The sequence below is a fragment of the Heteronotia binoei genome, chromosome 5 (genome assembly GCF_032191835.1).
Source record: "Heteronotia binoei isolate CCM8104 ecotype False Entrance Well chromosome 5, APGP_CSIRO_Hbin_v1, whole genome shotgun sequence".
In the NCBI taxonomy this organism is placed as follows: domain Eukaryota; kingdom Metazoa; phylum Chordata; class Lepidosauria; order Squamata; family Gekkonidae; genus Heteronotia; species Heteronotia binoei.
Window position 1 is genome coordinate 68,159,816 of NC_083227.1, and position 21,392 is coordinate 68,181,207.

Genomic DNA, 21,392 nt, shown 5'->3' on the forward strand with positions numbered 1-21,392 from the left:
GGGTGCAAGTCCCTTCTTTATGTGTAAACGTCTCACCCTAATCTCCCACCACCTTTAAATAATCAATTATGTATATTTTATGCATTCACTCTTTGTGTAATGTTGGACATTTACACTGAAGAGCAGAACCATTATAGCTGTAGCTCCACGTTTATAAAATGGCTTTTTCTTTCACTTTTAGCAAGTCATGCAGCATATATGTCTGTATGCACATCCCCTAGCCTTTCGGAAACAATATTAGGTTCACTTGTTGTGCAGAGTTTTTAGCATTTTAGACCAGCTGAATTGTTGACTGCTGATGAATTATTATTGATTTTTTGTTTTAACACTTTTACAGAAGGTTTTGTTGATGATGGTCATTTGATCATTTGTTCTTGTTATTTGTTATTGTGTTACCATTTGTTACAATTGCTTATTGTAAAGCACCTTGAACACCCAGAGAATTTTAAATACATAAAATAACCACATCAGCCTTGTTACAGCTACACACTTAGTCAGTTATGTCTAGTAAGGCTGCATTTACCCTGACCTGGATAATGCAGGCTAGCTCAATCTCATTACATCTCAGAAGCTAAGCAGGGTCAGCCCTGGTCAGTATTTGCATGGGAGACCACCAAGGAAGTCCAGGATTGCTACACAAGGGTAGGGAATGGCAAACTACCTTTGAATGTCTCTTGCCTTGAAAAGTCAACAGGGTCTCTGTTAGTTGGCTATGACTTGACAGGAAAAAAGAGCCCTATTTGCCAAGGAATCAAGGACTTTGCCTGGGCTCAGCTTTGTCTTTCAAGCATGCAATCATGAGTTCTACATGCCAGCATGATATCCAGCTGGGCTACAGATGTCTGATGCACAGACTAAGCATACACAAGTATTTTGTATGGGTTGCAGCAAAAGTTCAATGAGACAATGCAGAGTCACATGGAGACGCTCTTTGCTCTGTCGGCACCAAATTGATACTTGACCTTAAGACTTCCTTCCAGCTACCAAGCCAGGAGTCTAACAACCGGTGGTGATTTTGGTTTTATCCTTTTAGATCACAAGGTAGGTATTTGGAGTCCAGAAGGCAAGTCAAATGTTGGAGGGCTAGTTACTCTTTGTGGATTTATAGATATGTGAAAAAGCAGTACAAGGTTATAGTTGTACACAAGGAATACTGGGCATCCATCCAATGGGTGTCCATCCAATGGACCTGATGCCTGAATGACAGGGCCACAGACAGTTCCCTTCCCTTGCAGAAAAATAGGGTGGGTCAAAAAAACCCCCCACCTTCCCCAAAGCATCCCAAAATTGCAGCGGCTGGAGGACTGCACAGGATAGCCATCAATGAACCGGCCTTAGACCACGCATGTCCAAACCCAAATCCACCCAAACTACCAACGTCAACCCCTTTGGTGATAAATTTCACCATCAGGACTTACAGCTGGGGTTCTCCTCAACTTTGTTGAACCTGAGAGTACTTTTGGAATTTTGAAAGCAGGCAATGGGCATCACTCTCTTGGAGGAGAAGGGACCAGTCACACACCATTAGGGGATCCCACAAAAAGTCATCAGTTCTGAAGCCAAACATCCTCCTATGATGAAAGTAGCTGTGTCCAGAGGAGTGCTCCCTGCAGACAGAAAGGCAATATCTCCAGGGCTCCTCTAAAGCATTTACTTCACTGGAGCAAAGAAAAAGCAGAACTGGCTCTTTGTTTTGGCATAAAGATGCTTTGGGGAAGAAACCATTGTGCACCAGTAAAACAAAACTTGCAGCTCGCTGACTTGAAGGATTACAAGCAGGAAAGGGAAATCGGTTACATATGATGGAAATATCCCAGTGCAGGATTATTCCTACAAACCATATGAAGCTTCATAGTGCACACCCATGGACAAAATACATATGCATTATCATCAAACAACCCCATTCTAGCAAGATTTTAATTTCTACACAGAGCAGAAGCACTTTCCATGTGTGAAATGTGGTGAAGCAGCCCTGAGCCCAGAAGTGACAAAGATCAATGTTGAGGAATGAGAGATACATACACTCTGTGGAATATTCAAGCATACTAACTGCTTCATATCAAACATCACGAAATTGCATATGTTTAAAGCTCACAGATCAAAATCTAGTTTGTTTTTTAAAAAAATGTCATGCACCCACTCTTTGGTCCCAGACTGTTTCCTGGACAAGAGCTTTGTTCCCTTTGTGTTTCAAGGTACTTTTTGTCTGCCTTGAACAGCAACAAGAAAAAAAGAGAGAGAGAAGAGCACACCCACCCTTTCCCCTTTGCTCTGGCCCCAGCGCAAAAGGGACTGGAAGACCGGGTTGCGGAGGGAAATAGCGGCCTTTCCCCACTCTCCCCATTCCTACAGCACCGCCAGGCCGCCCCATTAAACCACCTCACTCCGGCTTTCCTTTGTTAGCAGCCCGTACAGATGGTGCCCTGCTTGGGTCTCTGGTGTATTGAAGGGCGGGGGGGGGGGGAGAACGGAGAGCAGCCAATCGCGAGGCAGACCGTCAGCTGACCCGCTTTGCTTACACCAGGTGCACGCCGGCTGCAGGCTTTGCAAAGCGGAGCTTAGGAGAAGGCAGAATGTAGCGGCGGCGGGAGAAGGAGGAAGAAGAGAACCGGAGGGACCAATTACCCAAGAGTGGAAATTAAAGCCGCCATCGCTCGGCCGTGGAAGGTGAGGGGGTGTGTGCTTCGGCGATCCTCTCGGTTTCTTCCGTCGCAGTGTTGCAGCCTTACAAAAGTCAAACTGGTGGAGTCTGAATCTTGATTCGCCCCCCCCCCCCTTTTTTTTAACTGTTTAAGTCCTCCCCATCAGGGATTGTTGTGACTCTTGGGATAGGGCCGGCGGATGAACGAGCCCCTCCTGTCTTCTGCATGGGGGCAAAGAGAGTCTTTTCCTTCCTGGTCCCCCCCACTGGATAAGTGCTTTCTTCTTCTGTTTGGGCCGCAGGGAGGCGGGTTACCTGGAGAAAGAAGAAGAAGCCGCCAAGTTGCTATGGAGTAAGGCAGCGGAGGGGGTTGCCCGAGGTGTGGCGAAAGACTTTTAAAAAAGAAGCAACAGCAGCTCGCGGCCCGGTGTTTATGAAAGGTGATGGGAACAAGTAAGTGATTCCCTGGAGGGATCACAAGGAGGGATGTCACCTAGCAGTGCTGCTTGCTTTTTTTGTTGTTTGGAGAGGTTAGAGAGGGGGAATTGCGTCGAGGGCGCAAGCGTTGCCCCAGTGTACGGGAAGCCTGCCCTATCGCGCCCTTTTTCTCCCTCCGAAGGCAACAAAGAACCAGCTGCCCCCTTGTTCTTCCTTGCGCGACGATGGAGGGGGGGGGGGGTCGTAAGTGACGAGGGACGGTAGAAAGAAAGGTCGCGGCATTGCCTAATCGCGCCGCTCAGGGAAAGGAGGAGGAGTCGGACAGTAGCGGCGCGGTCTTCCCAAGAGGTGTGGTGGTTTCAAAGGGTCCATCTGCTTGCAAGACCAAAGGGAGACGGCGGCCGCCGCCAGCCCTCATTTATCCCAAGCCAGGCAAAGTCGGGAAAGTTTGCCATCCTGTGTCCTTTGTGCTTTGGAGCGTGCGGGGGATAAGGGGTGGTGGCTGCAGCCAGAAGTCCTTTTCTCTCGGTTTGCTGCTTCCCTGTTTCAGCTGAGGTTAGAAATCCCTTTTTGTCTTTCTGCAGAGGCTTGAAGCACTCCAGTTAGAGGCGTGAATGCTATTTTGGTTGCATTGTTCAACCCTGGGATATTGCTAATTTCTGTAAAGAAAGTTCAGTCCAATATGTGATTATTGTTGGCGATGCTGACTTCCGGGATGCATTAATGTGACCCTCTAGCGAAGCGGAGTAGTTTCTTTCTTTTACAAATAGTATGCACAGTAGGGAGGGGGATGATTTCCAGAATATCATAGGATGCAGATAATTTTTTTATTATTTTCACCCTATACTTGTTTAAGACATGTGGCCCACAGAAGCTTTACCTTTAAGATGACATGAGATTCTTTGTCATGTTGGCGGCTACTTCGGGTTTTTGTTTTGTTTTTTAAATTCTCCTAAATGCTTCCCTGCGTATTTGAACAGCTACCGAATTATGCTTCAGGAAAAGTAGAGCTGAAGTTTTGCTTCCCCTTTTTGGATGTATGGCAAGGAGACTGGTGCTGTTTGTCCAGCAAAGGGGCATGTGTGTCCCCCCAAATCTCTGATTTGCATGCAAATGGGAGCGCACCCTGGCAGATGTCTTGCCTCATCCATTCACATGAAGGAATTTGAAAAGACAAGGAGTCTTCAGTTTAACAATAGACCCTAAGAAAATGGCATAAAGGCTCAGTGTGAGTGGCTTTTTTGTTTCCCTTTTCGGACTGGAAATTATACGCCTTTGCTGTCTTTCACCTTTATGCAACAGCCAAAGTCTTTGAACAAAAATCCTAAAGTGGTACATTTGCTTCCCGAATGCCCCCAATGACTACTTTCTCAAATGAGGTACAAAGATAAGAGCACTGTTTAATTTTTCAGGTTTTGTGATACAATTTTTTTTAGTGCTGGTATTTAAAACTGTACTCTCTCACTCCCCTCCCCTCCCCCCATTTCAGTCCATGATGCCAGACACCAAATCAAAGAATCAGTAAGCTTGGTCAGTTTTAAATCACCTAAGACTCCAAATGTGCTGGTTTTTAAATTTTTCCAGCTGTATTAACTTGTAAAGATCTTTATGTGTTAACTTATTGCCCCCCCCCCCCGCCCCAGGATGTGCACAATCTGATATGGTTTCATGTAAAACACTAGAAATGTAAAAAGCGGCCTTCAGAGCATCCCCTTTTGGGTATTAGGCTGACAGCAGCCTGTGCATTTCACCTCCCAGCATTGTGAATCCCCCTCGGACAAAAGCATGCAGCATGGACTTGTACATGAGCATGGATGAATGTACCTTCTTGCATGCCAGGCACCAGTTGCCTCTTCTTTTGTTGAGTTCCATGGCCAAAAGTAAAAGACCCCATTCACCAAAATGAAAAGGAGGGGAGGGAAGATTCAATAAAGAGCTAGAGGGAAAAAAGACATTGTGTTAGGAGCAGCATTGTTCTGAGGAGGAATATATGACAGATGTTCATTTGCTATTTTACATGTTTTCCCAAGTTACTTAGTGCTGGTTTGTTGCATGCTTCTCAGTAGCAGAGTAGAAATTGGGACTGATGAAAAGTTTAGAGTCCACAGGAAGAAGAAAGGTGCATCACAATGTAATGTTAATAACACACACACACCCAATTTCAGTGTGCACACTAGTTGCTCCAGGATGAGTTGTAGAAGGCTGAATATTCTTTTATTCTTTATGGGAGAGATTCCATGTGAATTTGCTTAGCTACATGCTGTTAAATGAAGCCTTTAAATTTTAAAACAAAACTATTTAAAGTAAGGTTTCCTTCCTATCTCATGACGTTAGGTATCACTTGTGTTTCTCTAGCATTACAGTTAAATGGGATTTCAGGTTTTTCACTTTGTTGAACGGCATGAAATCTCTCTATTGAGACTGTTGAAATTGGGGAGGACTGTATTTGGAAAGATGCAAACTTGCAGAAAAGGAAGTCGCTCACGTTGATCAGCCAGATGGTCCTTTGTATCAGCCTTGGCACTAACTCCAGAAAAGTTACTAGTGTGCAAAATGTACTGTGCTTCTTGTCCACATATATCTGTCAGTGCAATCTAAAATGCAGCACAATATGTCTAAACCTATGCTCTGAGACATCTGGAATTCTTCTTAGGACTGTACCATTTGTGGCATTGAACGAAACAGAACTACTTGGTAAAGCTCAAGTGTCTCGCTGTGTGGAGGAAACTTTTTTTATGGCTACCTGTGGCTATTTGCTAATATATTTTTTTTTTAAGTTTGTCCCTTATTTTAGCACATAACCGTTCAGTTTCATGATGGCCTGAAAATTTATATTAACTGTGGTCATGATGGAACATGGTTATCCTATTGTGCATACGTATATTCCCTTTTACATCACGATGAAGTCAATTGCCTATGAAATAGGAAGTAGAGACCTGGATTAGGATCCTAGACTGCCAGATGACTCTTTTTTTTATAAAGGAGAGTGGGAAAGGTTTTGTTGCAGACTAAATCTCCAGTGCATTTGGAAATAATTTGCCCATCCTCACCTAAGATAATAAAAATGGCATTAGTTAAAGCAGCTCAAGCCAATACATCTCCTTTCTGTAATGCAACAGATGCACAATCCCCCTCAGATGCTGCACTAGTGTTCAGCTCAGTGTACTTTTTTTCTAGTTCATGTTGATCTCCCAAAAATCAACTATGCATTTTATGTTAACTACTGTTAGATAGGGCATGTGGAGCAAGTGTTTGAGTTGGGAAAACTTTATCAGATGAAATGGACAGATATTGGATTCTCTGCTCTATGAACAGCTATATTCCTTCCTCAGTTAACACAGCCTAATTGCACAGTTTGCCATAACCCCATTAAAATATATAGTTCCAGGGGTAGGGTTGCCAGCTTCTTGGTGGGACCTGGAGGTCTCCCACTTTTACAACTGATCTCTGGCTGGAGAGAATGGCTGCTTTGCAGGGTGAACTCTATGGCATTGTATCATGCTGAAGCCTCTCCCCACTCCAGACCCCACCCTCTCCTGGATCCACCCCCAAAATTGCTGGGTATTTTCCAACACAGACCTGGTAACCCTGTCCAGGGGTGATTTTAAAAAAATCAGATTCCTAGGCAGTAGTCCTGCTCTCAACTGAATCTTTCGACTGCCTTATAGACAAGCATCAGATTTCTATGCAGAGAGGTGCCAGGGATTTGCCCAATACTGTATACATCAGCTGGTGTACCATAAATATCCTCTGGTCTTAATGTATAGAGTTAGCTCTTCAGCAGAGTAGCAGTTAATGTAAAAATTAAGGTAATAATCTCATCAAAAAGCTTGTTCTCAATATGAAAACAGAGGCACTGATATTTACACACAAAGGAAATTTTAGTAACAGGATGTTTTACTTTAGAAGTACTGATCTGGAAGTTGTTGTTCAGGTATCATGGAGCTGAGTGCTAGATCAGCTGCTTGGCATGCAGAATGTCCCAGGTTCAATCCAAAGTAGCTCCAGTTTTTTAAAAAAGGTCAGATAGGAGGTGATGTGAAAGACCTCTGCCTGAAACCTTGTAGAGCCACTACTAGTCTGAGTAGGGAATACTGACCTTGAGAGATTGATGGTCTGATTTAGTAGAAGGCAGCTGTATGAGAGATAGGGAGGCGTGCAGACATTATACTGAGTTTCACTGTCCAGGTTATAACTGTAGTCAGAATCACTATTTCAGCTGCTGTTTTTGGTTGTGCTTGAAATGAATACATCTAATGGTCCAAATTATGGAATTCAGTTTTATGAAAGCAATGTATGTTTGTGCATTCTAATTTTCTTTATACAGAGAGATACTTTAAAGACTCTAAGCTGTTTTTTCCAGTGTTTTTTAAAAAAGTGTTAACAGAAGTTGTCCAAGCTTCAAGGAAAGCATTAATACTCACTGAAAGATCAGCAATTACATACAAATGAAGTGCAACATTACATGCAAATAAAGCTTGTGTTACAGCTAAACGTTACAGCTTGTTACAGCTACTTTTGCTGGAATGTTTTAATTGGGAGTAAAAGCTTACATTCAGTCTAATTTTAACATGATTACAGATAGGCTGGGTTCTCATGAGAAATAAGCAGTTCTAATTCATCCAGTATATAGACAAGGCATTTTTAGTCTCACTTTTTCATTAGATGTTTTTTAACAAGTGTTACATGTCCCAGCACTGTTGAAAATCTGGGCTTAATTTTCTACAGTTAGTTCAAAGCTAAACTCCAGATACTGAGAAGTTTCAAGAATGTGTATAAAACTCCTCTGGAGAACATTGGCAAACAAGAAGTGCTCCCTTGCCATATGCTTAAAATGCAGTTAAGTTTATAATATATCCTTTGGTTATAGAGTTGGCAGGCTGTGCATTGTGCAGGAGGTTTGGAGGGGTGGGGGGGGCAGGGACTGTGATGTCCTGTGTGCCACTATGTAATTTCTGGAGAAAGCCCAGAAGTGCTATAGGGTGGCTCTAAAGATTTCTAGAATCTTAAGTATAGTAAAACCATAGAGATTCTGGCAATTCCTAGAGCCCCCTTATGACATTTCCAGGGTTTGGGGTTTTTTTTGCCAGAAGTGATGTAGTGATGCACATGATGCTGACTTTTCCCTTAATTTATCTCCTGCTGCCTTTTGAAGTGGCTGCGGACAAGGATGGCTGCTGGTGAGAGAATGTGGTTAGAATGTCAGCATTCTTATTACATGGATGTGGAACCTGTGTGACCTTTACAAAAGGACTTTGGGAAATTTAAGAGAGCATATATGTACGTATGTGTAAAGGAAAAGAACCTTTTCACATTCATCCTGGCAAATGGAAAGAAGCAAGTGTAATAAAAAGACTGTCAGGATGAAATGTATCTTTCCCATTGTTACCTTCATCTTAGTGCATTACATTTTTATACCCCCCTCCCCAAAATTTATGACATGAAAATGAGTTTTAATTTTTTAGACCCAAGCTATCCTGGTTCACAAATGATAGTCTTTTTGGCAAACATGTGGTCCCCACAGCTGTCCTCTCATTTGTGTATAAAATAGAAACACTGGTGTCATTTGTAGGTTACCATAGTTACATGAACAATACACGTGTGATACTTCATCCTTTCAAGCTAAAAGGAGTTTTCAGTTCTGTGCTTAGAAAATGTCTGCCAGAGGGGGAAGCCTATGTGAAGGGTGGGCTGTTGTTGTTTTTAAGAGGGGAGGCATATAAACTTCTTAGTCCAATTCCATGATGTTCAACAAAAGCTAATCACAAACCTTCAGCTAATTAAACTCTTCATGTGGCAGTCTGCTGCACTCATGCAGCTTTCAGATGTTTTCACAGGCTTGCAGATTTGGTCACTGGATAATACAGATACCTTATACAGTGAGTTTACCTCAGATACAATGGACTGTATGCCAAATATTAGGGGTTGTTCTGCTCTTTGAGAGAAGGTTTAGTTCAAGGAACTTAGTTTTGAATTTGGCTCTACATTTTAAATCTCAGTTTGACAAAGGCCTTGGCATGTGGGTGTTGGCAAGGCACTGCCCATCACCCTCATTGCACATTGTAAGCAGTAATTTTTCTACTTTTTAGTGGGTTGTGTAGAGAATTTCCATAAAAACTGTAATGTACTTTGCACACTAAATTGCTAGATAAATAATAGCTAATAAATATTATAGCTGTGGGCCATTGCTCTCTGTTTTGAAGTGAACTTAAAGTTATGAAGAGAAACTAACTGAAGGAACTAATTGACCTCAAAGTAGCTGTCTTATTGCAAAGGAACTTCAGGAACAGAAAAGAGAAATTGCTGAAGTTATTACAACACTCAGAACAATAACCCCCCCACCAGGATTTAACAAGGATATTGGTTTCTTATCTCACAACACATGCTAAGCTCATTCAGTTCTTACATCTATATTATCACCAAGAAGGGCTATATGTCCTCTCTATTTTACTGTATTTCATATTTGGAATAGCAGTTTGGAAGACTGATTGTAATGCAAGTGATTAGTAGAATGAAATGTAATTTTGGAGCAGTAGATAACTTTTTGGAATGGTATTTCTTTGGTCTGGTGACAGAGGAGACATGACTTCATAACCAGTCAACCCACCTTTAAAAAAGGATGCTGTTAGCTATCTCCATGCTTGAGAAAAGACAAATGGAACGTAGCAATAAGGTCTCAGTTAATTGCTCTCAGCATCCCCCAATTAAGAAGGGTACATTTACAGATCAATCTCCAATATTTGCTTCACTGTCCCCCCCTCCTCAGAATTAAATCCAAACGGTGATCATATAAACTTAGCTTGCTACTCTGTTTGGACCTTGCATCTGTTAAACATCTTCATTAAGTTGTATTCTAATTTGCTGCTTATCCTCTACCTATCAGTCATAACTCTGTCAGAAGCCCTTCTCTCAAGAGCTCTGTTCTGTCAGAGCTCTCTCAGCCACACCTACCTCACAGGGTGTCTGTTGTGGAGAGGAGAAGGGAAAGGAGATTGTAAGCCACTTTGAGACTCCTTCGGGTAGTGAAGGGTAGGATATAAATCCAATCTGTTCTTCTATATGAATGGACTGGTAACTTTAATTTCAATATATCTGAAGTGTGCACACACACAAAAGCTCATACCTTGAATAAAACTTCCTTGGCCTTAAAGGTGCCACTGGACTTTGAATCTTGTTCTGAAGGAAGTTTTGTGAAGCTTCACTTCATAAATGAAGGTTTGTGTAGATAGTCTATTCTGCATGGGGTCAAACTCCCTGTAAAGAAACATAGTCACAGTTTTAAGACTACTTCTAGCTTTTGATCTATAGAAAGCACCACAGGTCTCTTGTGACAACGCAGTGCCTTTGCTCAGTTGAGGCTGGTTTGCCACCTCTGGGCCTTTCCTCAGTAAGCAGGATTTGGGCACAGTTATCCATGCGATGATTGCGTGCAGACTGACTTGTTGTAGTGCCTCTTTTGAGGGATATCCTTTGAAAAGAGTTGGGAAGCTACAGTTGATACAAAATGCAGCAGTCAGGGTGTTATCTGGATCTAATTACAGAGGCTACCTCATGCAGTTTTTTCAAAGGCCTTTATGGTTACCCATTTACTTCCTGGCCCAATTCAAGTTGCTGGTTATTATCATTAGAACCCTGATTAGGAGTCTTGTTCATATTCTACGGTGAATGCACATTCAACCAGCATGTGTGTGCATACACCTGTTTGTAAGGAGGAGCCAGTGCACATTAACTTCACCTAAGAAATGTGCCTGGATAAATGTGGGATTTTAATTCACACATCCAGTTGTGTGTGCATGGAATGGAATGTGAGGATTATTCAATGCACATAAAGAAAAACCAGTGTACACTGTACACAGATTGTGCAAGCATTCACTGTAACTTGTAAATGGGGTCACAGTGCAGCAGGATACTTAAAGGATCACTTTCTACCATACACTTCAACCTAACAAGACAGGCCCTTCACTGTGTGAAGGTAAGACTACTTCGGTAAGTAGTCACATGGGAGAAGGTGTTTTCTTTTGTGCCATCTGTAGTTGTCAATCTCTAGGTGGGGCCTGGAGATCTTTCATTATTACAGTTATAGTTATTATTATTATTAGTTTATTTATATTCCGCTCATTCCCCTGTAGGGGCTCAGGGCAGAGCACAACATAATAATAAAATTACAATAAAATCATATATTAATAAAAGTCAATTTCAGTATTCAATAGAACAAATTGCCCTACAGAATAATATGAGATGGTGCAGCAGGACAGTACAGCAAATCAGCACAGCAAGATAGTACAGTAGGGGAGGCCAACCGATCTAATGGGTAGATGCTCACCGCCTCACCCGAAGACCTGGCAGAACAGCTCCATTTTACAGGCCCTGCGAAAGTCTAGCAAGCCAGGTAGGGCCTGGATCTCTATAGGGAGCTGATTCCACCAGGTTGGGGCCAGGACCGAGAAGGACCTGGCCCTGGTAGAGACAAGATGGGCATCTCTTGGGCTTGGGACAGTCAGCCTATCTTGGGAGGCCGAGTGAAGCGGCCTCCGGGGCATATACGGGAAGAGACGGTCCCACAGGTATGCTGGTTCCAGGCCTCGTAAGGCTTTGAAAGTCAGAGCTAACACCTTGAAGCAGATCCGGTACTCTGTGGGCAGCCAGTGCAAGCCATGGAGCACTGGCTGCATGCTCACCTGTATAGGTGATGCAGTCAGCAGGCAAGCTGCCGTGTTCTGCACCCACTGCAGTTTCCGGATCAGTTTCAAGGACAAGCCAGTGTAGAGCGAGTTACAGTAATCTAGTCTGGAAGTGACCATTGCATGGGTCACTGTGGCCAGATCTTGGGGGGATATATATGATGCTAGTTGTCTGATCTGCCATAGATGGTAGAAGGCAGGCCTGGCAGCCGCCATGACCTGGGCCTCCATAGAGAGTGAGGCATCCAGGATCACTCCCAACTCTTCACCTGGTCAGCACTAAAACCATGCCATCCAAGGGTTGTAGCTGGTTACACAACCTCCCCCCCTCCCCTCATCTCAGGCACAAGGCCTCCTTCTTAGCTGGATTTAACTTCTGTCGGCTCTGCTGTAGCCATCCCGCTACGGCTCCTAATGCTTCAGACAGGTGTTCAGGAGCAGAGGACTGTCTGCTATCCATCAGCAGATAGTGGTCCAGTATTGGACCATGTGACGACCAAGGGGCTCCAGATGACAGAGATTAGTTCCCCTGGAGAAAATGGCTACTTTGGAGGGTGGCTTCTATTGTACCCTACTGAGGTCCCTCCCCAAACCCTGCCCTCTCTAGGCTCCACTCCCAAAACCTCCAGAAATTTCCCCACCTAGAGCTGGCAACCCTACTGCCATCCTATCTATGGCACTCCCTTCCTGTGAACGTTGTCATGGTCGATAGTTAGGTGTTTCTTAGATGCCATATGAAAATGTTCCTTTTTGCCCAGGATAGAGGGATGGAGAAAGTGAGAGAATATATGTGTGTATTTCTACTCTTATGATGTTAAATAATGGCTCTAATGTGACTGCTAGATCTGACTGGTTCTGATTTTTCATTGATTTTTATCTGATTTTATGATAAGATGCTCTTGCATTTTTAATGAGTTTTATTGTATTTTATAAATTGATTAAAGTTGTGCCACTGACTTGTATAGATTTAGAGTTGTGAGGTTTGTTTATGAAATGATTAACAAATGTGCTAGTAAGAAAAAGTAAAGACAAGAGTTCTCTGTAACTAGTGGGGGAAGAAACTTTTAATTGCTTCTCTTCCTGCAATTAAGCTTACTAAAAAAATAGAAATTGAGTGATTTGGTTAAAAAGTCACTCAACCATGCTATGAAATGCTGTCATTATATCACAATGCTAATAAGTATGCCTGTTCTTCAGGAAGAATTAGTTGCTTGAGATGGTGAGAGGCTATTAAGACAATCAAAAGAATTAACTTTGACTTCTTTAAAAATGTGAAATCATTCTGTGGATGTCTGTTCTTCATGCTATTAAGTCCTGTGTTCTCTTTGACACAGCTGAATGAACGTTATAATAATTTAAGATGAATTAATAGGGATGGAAGATGGAAAAATCATGTTAACAAAGGAGTCTAAGATTCTGAACATGAAACTGATATGGCATGTTGAAACAGTTAAACTGGACTACCATCTGACCATAGCTACACCAAGTGGCATTGGAGGGGGAGGACAGAACATTAACAGTACCAGTTTAAGTAGAGTTTTGTCTTCTGAAGCAGACTTCAGAGGCCGATCTGTTCATTTAAGTCAAAGGGCATGGAGGGATATAACTCTGGAAAAGATGGTGCTGTAAAACATGGGCCTGTCAACATATTCAGACTGCCTGGTCCATCTTCTTTTCTCTGGCTCTTTCTAGACTGAGTGAAATGTTACAAGATAAGGCAATAAGATCTAGATTAGACAATATCTAAACGGAATAGGACAAACTGAAACGACAGTTCTGTCAGTAACTATTAGCCATTATAGCTAAATTCACTCATAAGGTCCAAAGTACAACCGTCACCATTTCCTCTTTGTAACATTGGGATATGGAAGGATTTCTAGCTGAGGTATTAGTGAAGGTATTAGACAACATTGAGTTTAATGGACCAGTGTAAGGCAGCTTCATTTGTTCATTCTCTGTTCAAAAGGCAGTGTAAATTCTTTTGAGTATCCAACATGGAGGAGAAACAACCTGAGGGGCACCTTTTCTTCTTCACATCCTATCTGGAAGCTTCGAAACACTGCTGGTCCTTGTCTGATCCAGAATGACATTTTTTGTTTTCATTATCTTTGCAGAGGATTCAGCCTTGTCAGGGGTTTAGATTAGATATACTTCAAGTCCCTTCCAGCATGAGAACTTTTAAGATTCTGCAGCGATGAAAAGCATGAGCTAACAGCTGAACAACGTTTTTTTCAAACTCTGCTTAAACTTCAAATAACCCAAATTTTCTCTTCTCAGACATTGAAAGTTGTTGCATAGTATGTTAGGTTTATTTGCAAAGGGTTTTCTATAATGTGTGTCTGGTTTCTAAATTTTAGAAATAGGGAACCAATTTGAGTGTTAAATGTATTTAGGATGGTACTGTAGCACACCTATAGTGGATTGCCATGGTAATTAAATATGTTGGAGTTCTAATGTAACTCCAGTTTATGTATGGAAAGTCTTTGGTATTTTTATATGTATGAACATTGTCTAGAGTGGCTTGATTAATAATCTGCCATGGAAACAGTAGAGATGATCTTTGAAGATTTAGTTCCAGGAATGGTTGGAAGGCATATAACACAGCAGGTGTCTAGTCTAGTCAGTACTGGAATGGGAAACCTTTAGTGAATTCAGTGTACACGTGCCTTAAGTTTCATAATGAAAAGATGTATAAATGTACTAAGAACTAAACAAAGGTTTCTTTTTACTGACATCCAAGATGGTTTATTCACCCAGTACAACTTTGTACCCGTTTCCAAAAAGAAGTCTGTAAAAAGAAAAGTCATGTTAACTAATGTTAATGACTTTAGGATACTGTATTCTCAAAGGTTTTAAAATATTTCCATGTTATTATAGTTCTAAGGAAGTATATACAAATACAACATTTGGTGTATATTTTGTTTGGGTTGAGATCTTTAGCTTGCTTTTGGATGTTGGTTGTAATGTTTCTTTTTCATATAAGATGAGCTCATCCTTGCGGGAAATATGTACTGGAATAACAAGCAACGTTGATTTCCAGTAGGAATATTTTGGCGCAATCCCTTGCAGAGCTATCTCCAGTCTGAGCCCAATGTAATCAGTGGCTTTAAACAGGAATAATTCCGTACAGGATTGCATTGCAGCACAACTACAGTGGATTGACACAGTGCACGCATAAAGCACAAATGAGATAAGCTATAATTTTATTGTTGTTCTAGAATGTAATATGAGAGTATGAGTCTGACTTCTTCATTTAGAGCTGACAGGTTCCTGGTGTCCTGATCCTTAAGGTGATTAGTATAAGACGTCATGATGTTGCATTGAATAGCAGTACTTATGGTATACTAGGAATTGTAACTTGTAGTATCTCATAGGATTGCCAACCTCCAGGTGGTACCTGGAGATCTGGGATTACATGTGATCTCCAGAAGCAGAGATCAGTACACCTGGAGAAAATGGCTGCTTTGGAAGGTGTACTCTATGGCAGGGGTCCCCAACCCCTGGTCCATGGACTAATACCAGTCCGTGGACTGTTGGCAACCGGGCTGCACAAGAGCTGATCTTCCTCCCCACCCCCTCTGTTTGCAAAGGAAAGTTGTAGCCACCTGAGCGGCGTCAGGGGAGTGCTACGATGCTTTCATAGCATGCGATGCTTGTGTAGCGTGCTCCTTGCAAGGAGCATGCTACACAAGCTCTGGCCTCAGCTCCTGGCCCCACTCAGGTTTCCTGCATTGCAGGAAGCTTGAGAGGGGTCAGGGGTACTACAACTCTTGCATAGCGCGCTCCTTGCAAGGAGCATGCTATGCAAGTGCTGGCCCTGGCCCCGCTCAGTATTCCCAGGTTGCAGGAAGCCTAAGTGGAGTCGGGGAGCGCTACAATGCTTGCGCAATGTGCTCCTTGTGAGGAGCATGCTACGCAAGCACTGGTCCCAGCTCCTGACTACCCGCATTGCAGAAAGCTTAAGAGTTAAGATCTGTTTTCCTTCTTCTTCCCCCCACCCCATCTCAGTTTGCAAGGGTAAGTTGGAGCCCAGTGGCCCTTAAGATCTGTTTCCCTTCCCCTCTCATCCACCCCCCCCCCCTCCGTTTGCACTCTCTCTCTTCACCCAGCACGTTTTGCTATATAGCCTGGGGATTTTGAATTTAAGTCTCCCAAACTGTAGGCTCATACTGACCACTATACCTGACTGTCTTTGTTATTGTACTGCTTCTTAGGAGTTGTAGCTGTTTTTCTGGGGAAGAATATAGTTTTGCAGACAAACCCTCCAGTTTAGTTTTCTAGACTTCCCCACTCCAGGCAGCACTGGGACATCAGCAACAAAATATTAATTGACTGTTAATGTTTTAAGTATGTTTGTATTTGAAGTAAAACAAAAAATGGTGGGTGGGTGTAGGGGGGGGGAGTATTTGTGATTTTCCTAGAAATAAAGTGCATAATTGTATCATCCCAAAACCATCACTTCGCCCCTCCCCTGGTCTGTGGAAAAATAATCTTCCACAAAACGGGTCCCTGGTACCAAAAAGGTTGGGGACCACTGCCCTTGAAGTCCCTCCCCTCTCCAACCTTACCCTCCTCTGGTTCCATCCTTAAAATCTCCAGGTATTTCCCAGCCTGGAGCCAGCAACTCTATCTGTAACTATACACTTCCACAGTCATGTGGCCTTGAAGGGTGAGACTATTGATCACACAATAGAGAGATTAACTGTGCATTAAATTTAACATGTGGTTGAGCTGTTAGTGGCTGATGGTTGCTTACCACCTCCAGTCTATGTGTCTATGTGCACACCCAAGCAAGTATGTATGCACTTCTTCAAAGGAAGCTATCTAGTAGGGTTGTGTGTGGATGACTGTGCTAGATGATTGACAGCCCTGAGATTTGAGCCCTCTGCTTTGAGTCCTTGAGAGTGAACCCCTCAATGACTCGAGAATGAGCCCTCAAACCTGAAGCAATCCAATTTCTAGTAGTTCATCAGTCTTATTCTAACACACTATAGGTGGTATTGTGGGGGGGGGGGGGACCTTAAAAGGTATAAGAATTAAATGTTGAAGTAGAATTGCAAGCTCCAGGTTGTGAAATTCCTAGAGATTAGAGGATGGAGCATGGGGAAGGGAAGATTGAAGAGGGACCTCCATGGGGTATAATGCCAGAGTTGCCATTTTCTTCAGGGGAGTGGATCTCTGTAGTCTGGAGATCAGTTGTAATTCTGGGAGATATAAGTTGAAAATGGATGCTTTGGTGGGTGGACCCTGTGACATTGTGCCCCCTTAGGTCACTGTCCTTCCCAGGCTCCATTCCCAAATCTCCAGGAATTTCCCAACCTTGATCTGGCAACCGTACTCCTCCCTGTCCCCCACCAGTGGCCAGGAGGCACCTGGTAACCTCCCCTAGAGCTTTGTAACTCTATCCTGAAGCCACTGAAATCAGTGACAGTTGTGTCATTAATGGTTTCCATTTTTCACCTCAAGTGGCATAGCATTTGTGGTCCAAACATTTATTACAGTACTTGCAAAACTCTACTGGAACTTGGGCGCCTCAGAAGATGGTACTTTAGGAAAGCAGTTTGTTTTATTTCCTTCTTGTTTGTTTGCATAGTCTGTTGTATAAGCCTCTTCACTAAATTGTCAACAGTCAAGATTTTATGGCAGTAGAGTATTATATTTTCCTGTTTGCTGCTGGCACGAAGTTAAGCAGTTCTCTTTAATAACATACAGATAATGATTTGGGGTCTTCTAAAAAAAAAACAACCCTTTTCAAAGACATTTAATTTGATAGCAGGCATGACAACCCAAGTGACAAAACTTAAAAGCAGAGGAATGCAGGTTACCATGCTCTTTTTATATAGAGGCCTGTGAACTAACTCAAGCGCTTCAAAACTACTAGGAACTGATGGAGCAACAAACAGAGGGGCATGCTTCGAGTAAGGATATAAGGAGCTGCCATACAGTGTAAAGCAAACTGTACGTCTATGCCAGTACTATTGACTATGAGTGGCAGCAGCCCTCTTTGGTCAATCCAGGTCTCTGATCTGAGGCAAATGGATTCCCCCACCCCCTCAGCAATGTCTGCCTGTGATTTTTTTTAACAGGCAGTGCTAGGACTAGACGGGAACTCTGTTCACTTTGAAAGCATGCATTTTGCTGCTTAGTGACTGGTACGAAAGTATAACTTTGTTTATACACAGTGGTATAAAAGAAGGATCTTTCATAGAAGCTGATTTGAGGGTACTTCTGGATCAAAAGGTAGGGTAGAAATTTTAAAAAGGGAAGTTGTATAACTTCTGTGCCAAATGATTGTCTGAGAGTTTGTTTGCTTCTGTAGCTGAAGTTGTCTGTGTATCATACAAACCTTTGAACTTCTGTTGCAAATGTATGTTTTGCTAAAATCAAAAAGGGCTTTTTTTGAGCCAGAACGCGCTGGAATTCTGGCTCACTTCCCAGATGGCTGGCAGGGCTCAGGGGGCCAAGCAGCATTTGTTGGGCAGCCTCCCAAGGTCTCATGTGCCGGTGGGACTCTGGGGGCCCAGCCGTGCCTGCACGGGGGTCTCCCGACATAGTGCACGTCGGCAGAACTCTGGAGGCCCAGCCACGTCTGTGCAGGGGCCTCCCAATGTTGCACGCACCGGCGGGACTCCGGAGGCCCAGCCGCGCCTTTGCGGGGGGCCTCCCAATGTCGCTCACGCTGGCAGAGTTCCAGAGGCCCAGCCACACCTTTGCCGGGGCCTGCCAACGTTGCACGCGCTGGCGGGGTTCTTTTGGTGATGTCAGAGGTGTGGCCTACTATGAAATGATGTCAGAGGTATGGCCTAGTATGCAAATGATGGTGATGTCAGAGGTGTGGCTTCACATACTAATGAGTTCCTGCTGGGTTTTTTCTACAAAAAAAGCCCTGTCAGGAACGATAGTTTTTAAATGAGCTGTGCATGGTATGGTTCTCACAGTTATTTTAAAGAATCTGTTCTTTGTGCATTATGGGTTGAATCCTGTGAAAGAAAAGGAAGGAGTTACTGGAGCAGATATAGAGAGGGCCTCACTTACCTGTGACTTTCCTTTTGTGGTGCTGGGCAATGGGGGAGATTTATTTATTTAATTCAATTCCATTTATATCCCGCCCTCCCTGACTAGGCAGGCTCAGGGTGGCTCACATGCTCAAGACTATACATGAGTATAGACATATAATAAACATAAAAACAATAACAACAATATAAAACATACAAATTGACATTTCAGGTGCTATGATCTTAGGTTGTCTTGCTATTCCAGCTAGATGTTTTCCGTAAAGCAGATCTTAATGGTCCAGATGTTCTATGTAGAGCAGATTGCAAGAGGTAGTCCAGATATTTTTTGGATAACTGTAGTAGCCAACGATCTAAATTGTGAATGCCTGGTGGAAGAGTGTCAGGCCCTGCAGAACTGTATGAGTTCTCGCAGGACCCTGACCTCCTCAGGGAACTCATTACACCAGTGTGGAGCTACTAGAGAAAAGGCCCTACCTCTAGTTGACATGAGCCTGGCCTCTTTAGGGCTGGGGATTGAAAGCAGGTTTTTTGACCCAGACCAAAATGCTCGCCAGGGAACGTGTAGGGAAAGGCGGTCCCTGGCCATGTAGGACTTTGAAGGTAAGAACCAGCACCTTGAAACAAACCTGGTATGCAGTAGGCAACCGGTGCCACACTTTCAGCACAGGTTGGATGTGCTTCCATCGGGGAAGACCCGTTAACAAGCTGGCTGCAGCATTCTGCACTAGTTGGAGCTTCTGGGTTTGAGACAAGGGCAGCCCCATGTAGAGGGCATTGCAGTAATCCAATCTTGAGGTGACCATGGCACGGATCACTGTCGCTAAGTCATTGCGTTTGAGGTAGGGGACTGTTTATGTCAGAAATGTAATTCCTTGGGGTTCATAGTGGGAGCAGCTGTTCATTGGTTTCTCTAAACATCTGGTTAGCCACTGTAGAAAATGGAATACTGAACTAGATGGGGCCAAGGTCTTAGTTTGCCTAGAAAACCAAAAGGCATTGGGCTAGCCCTGGATGTGTCACCATACCAAGTAAATTTGGACTTGTGGGTCACCATACCAAAAAGAATGGGGAACTGCTGTTTCTTCACTGCAGATCTCTCTCTTTTACAGACGTTAGGAAACACAGGGTATCACATGCATATCAAAATAGAGGATTGGTGGAAGTAGCTTGTAATTTGAAATTTGATTTTTCAGAGTTCCTAAATGCAGAGAGGGCCATAAATATTGAAGGTGTCCCAAATGTATACAGTTTATTGCTATAACCCTGCTTCCCCATATGTTCATTATCACCCTTTACAACCTCTGAGTGTACATATACAGACTGCTCTAACTGGTTAGTAGCATGCATTTTGGTCTGAGCAACCTGGAATTGTCAGCTACTTCTGAACAAGAACAAATTTTATCTTCACAGGTGCTCTTTGAAGTAGGTTTGGCAGTGTCTGTGACTGATCCACGATCATCCAACAAGCTTCCATGGTAGAGTAGAGGTTTGAACCTCGGCTTTGCAGATCCTAGTTTGACATTCTAACCACTATACCACACTGGCTCAGTTATGTGATATTTAGGATAAAAATGGAGTCTTCCTAGAGGGTATAAGAATGAGTGTCTTGTTACCCAAGCTCTTCCTCTCTAGGGTTTTTGTCTCACTTGAATAAACCATGGGAGTTTCAAGCATAGCTGCACTTAGCTGAACATCTGGGGTTTTTAAAAAGACTTGAACCCATACTGAAGTAATTCCTTTCATGTGGGGCTTAAGATGCAACCATTTCAAGGTGTTAATGGTTGTAGTGAGGGCAAGTCATAAGGCAAGGTTGACTAGGTATGGAGAAACAGAGGTTCATACTTCTTCCTTTAGTATTTCTCAGTTTTATAATTAAATCAGCCTGAAGATTTTTTTTTCTGAAAAAATGGCATCAGCCCACTGTACATTAATTTATTAAAACCAATTTAGTAACATAATGCTACTATACATCAGTAGATCTTAAAGTCACTAGACCAGCCATATACGTATAGTTATAATATTAAAAATTGTGTACAAAATACAAGATATACCAAATAAAAAGTGAAAATTGGAGCCTAGTTGAAATACAGTTTCTATAACCTAAGTATCAGTACACAAAATCTTGCTACTTGATACGTGATTTTGGGATTCTTATAAAATAAAAGGCAATCAAGACTGTTATTTGTGTAACCAGTAATCTTATCTAGCAGTGGAGTAATAATCTCCAAATGAGCATCCTTATAATACAGGCAACTAAAAAAGCTCTATGGACTTGACCTCCCTTAATGGGTTTGTACTGTACATAACCTTTCTAGGTGGGGTTTTTTCTTATACCTGCCCTCAAGAACTGCAGTAAATCTAATGTTCAACATGGCCCCATCTGTGGATAATTAAATCCACCATGCAGGAGGTGGGGCAAAGACCTAGGGGTGCTGTCAAAGTGACCATGTGAAGTCACTTGTGGGGAAAACCCAGAGTGGCAGCATTGCATTGACAGGATGTTGTAGGATTCACCTGAAACTCTTTGTTTTTACCAGAGAGTTTCTAGTGGATCCTAAAGCACCATGGTCAATGCAATTACATCATTTCTGAGTATGACCAGGCATACACTAATGG

General features: G+C 42.8%; 1 protein-coding gene across 3 annotated transcripts in view; it reads left to right on the forward strand.

Annotated features, from left to right (window-relative positions):
• The first annotated feature begins 2,404 nt into the window (after positions 1-2,404).
• Positions 2,405-21,392, forward strand: part of LRRN1 (leucine rich repeat neuronal 1) — a 36,601-nt gene continuing 17,613 nt past the window's right edge. The window contains exon 1 of one of the 3 annotated variants that reach the window (XM_060239578.1): positions 2,405-2,667. The gene's annotated coding sequence lies outside the window, so the exon portion shown is untranslated. Of the gene's footprint in view, positions 2,668-2,776; positions 3,095-3,391; positions 3,635-21,392 lie in introns of those variants that run through there. The other 2 variants (XM_060239577.1, XM_060239579.1) reach the window with 2 other exon arrangements.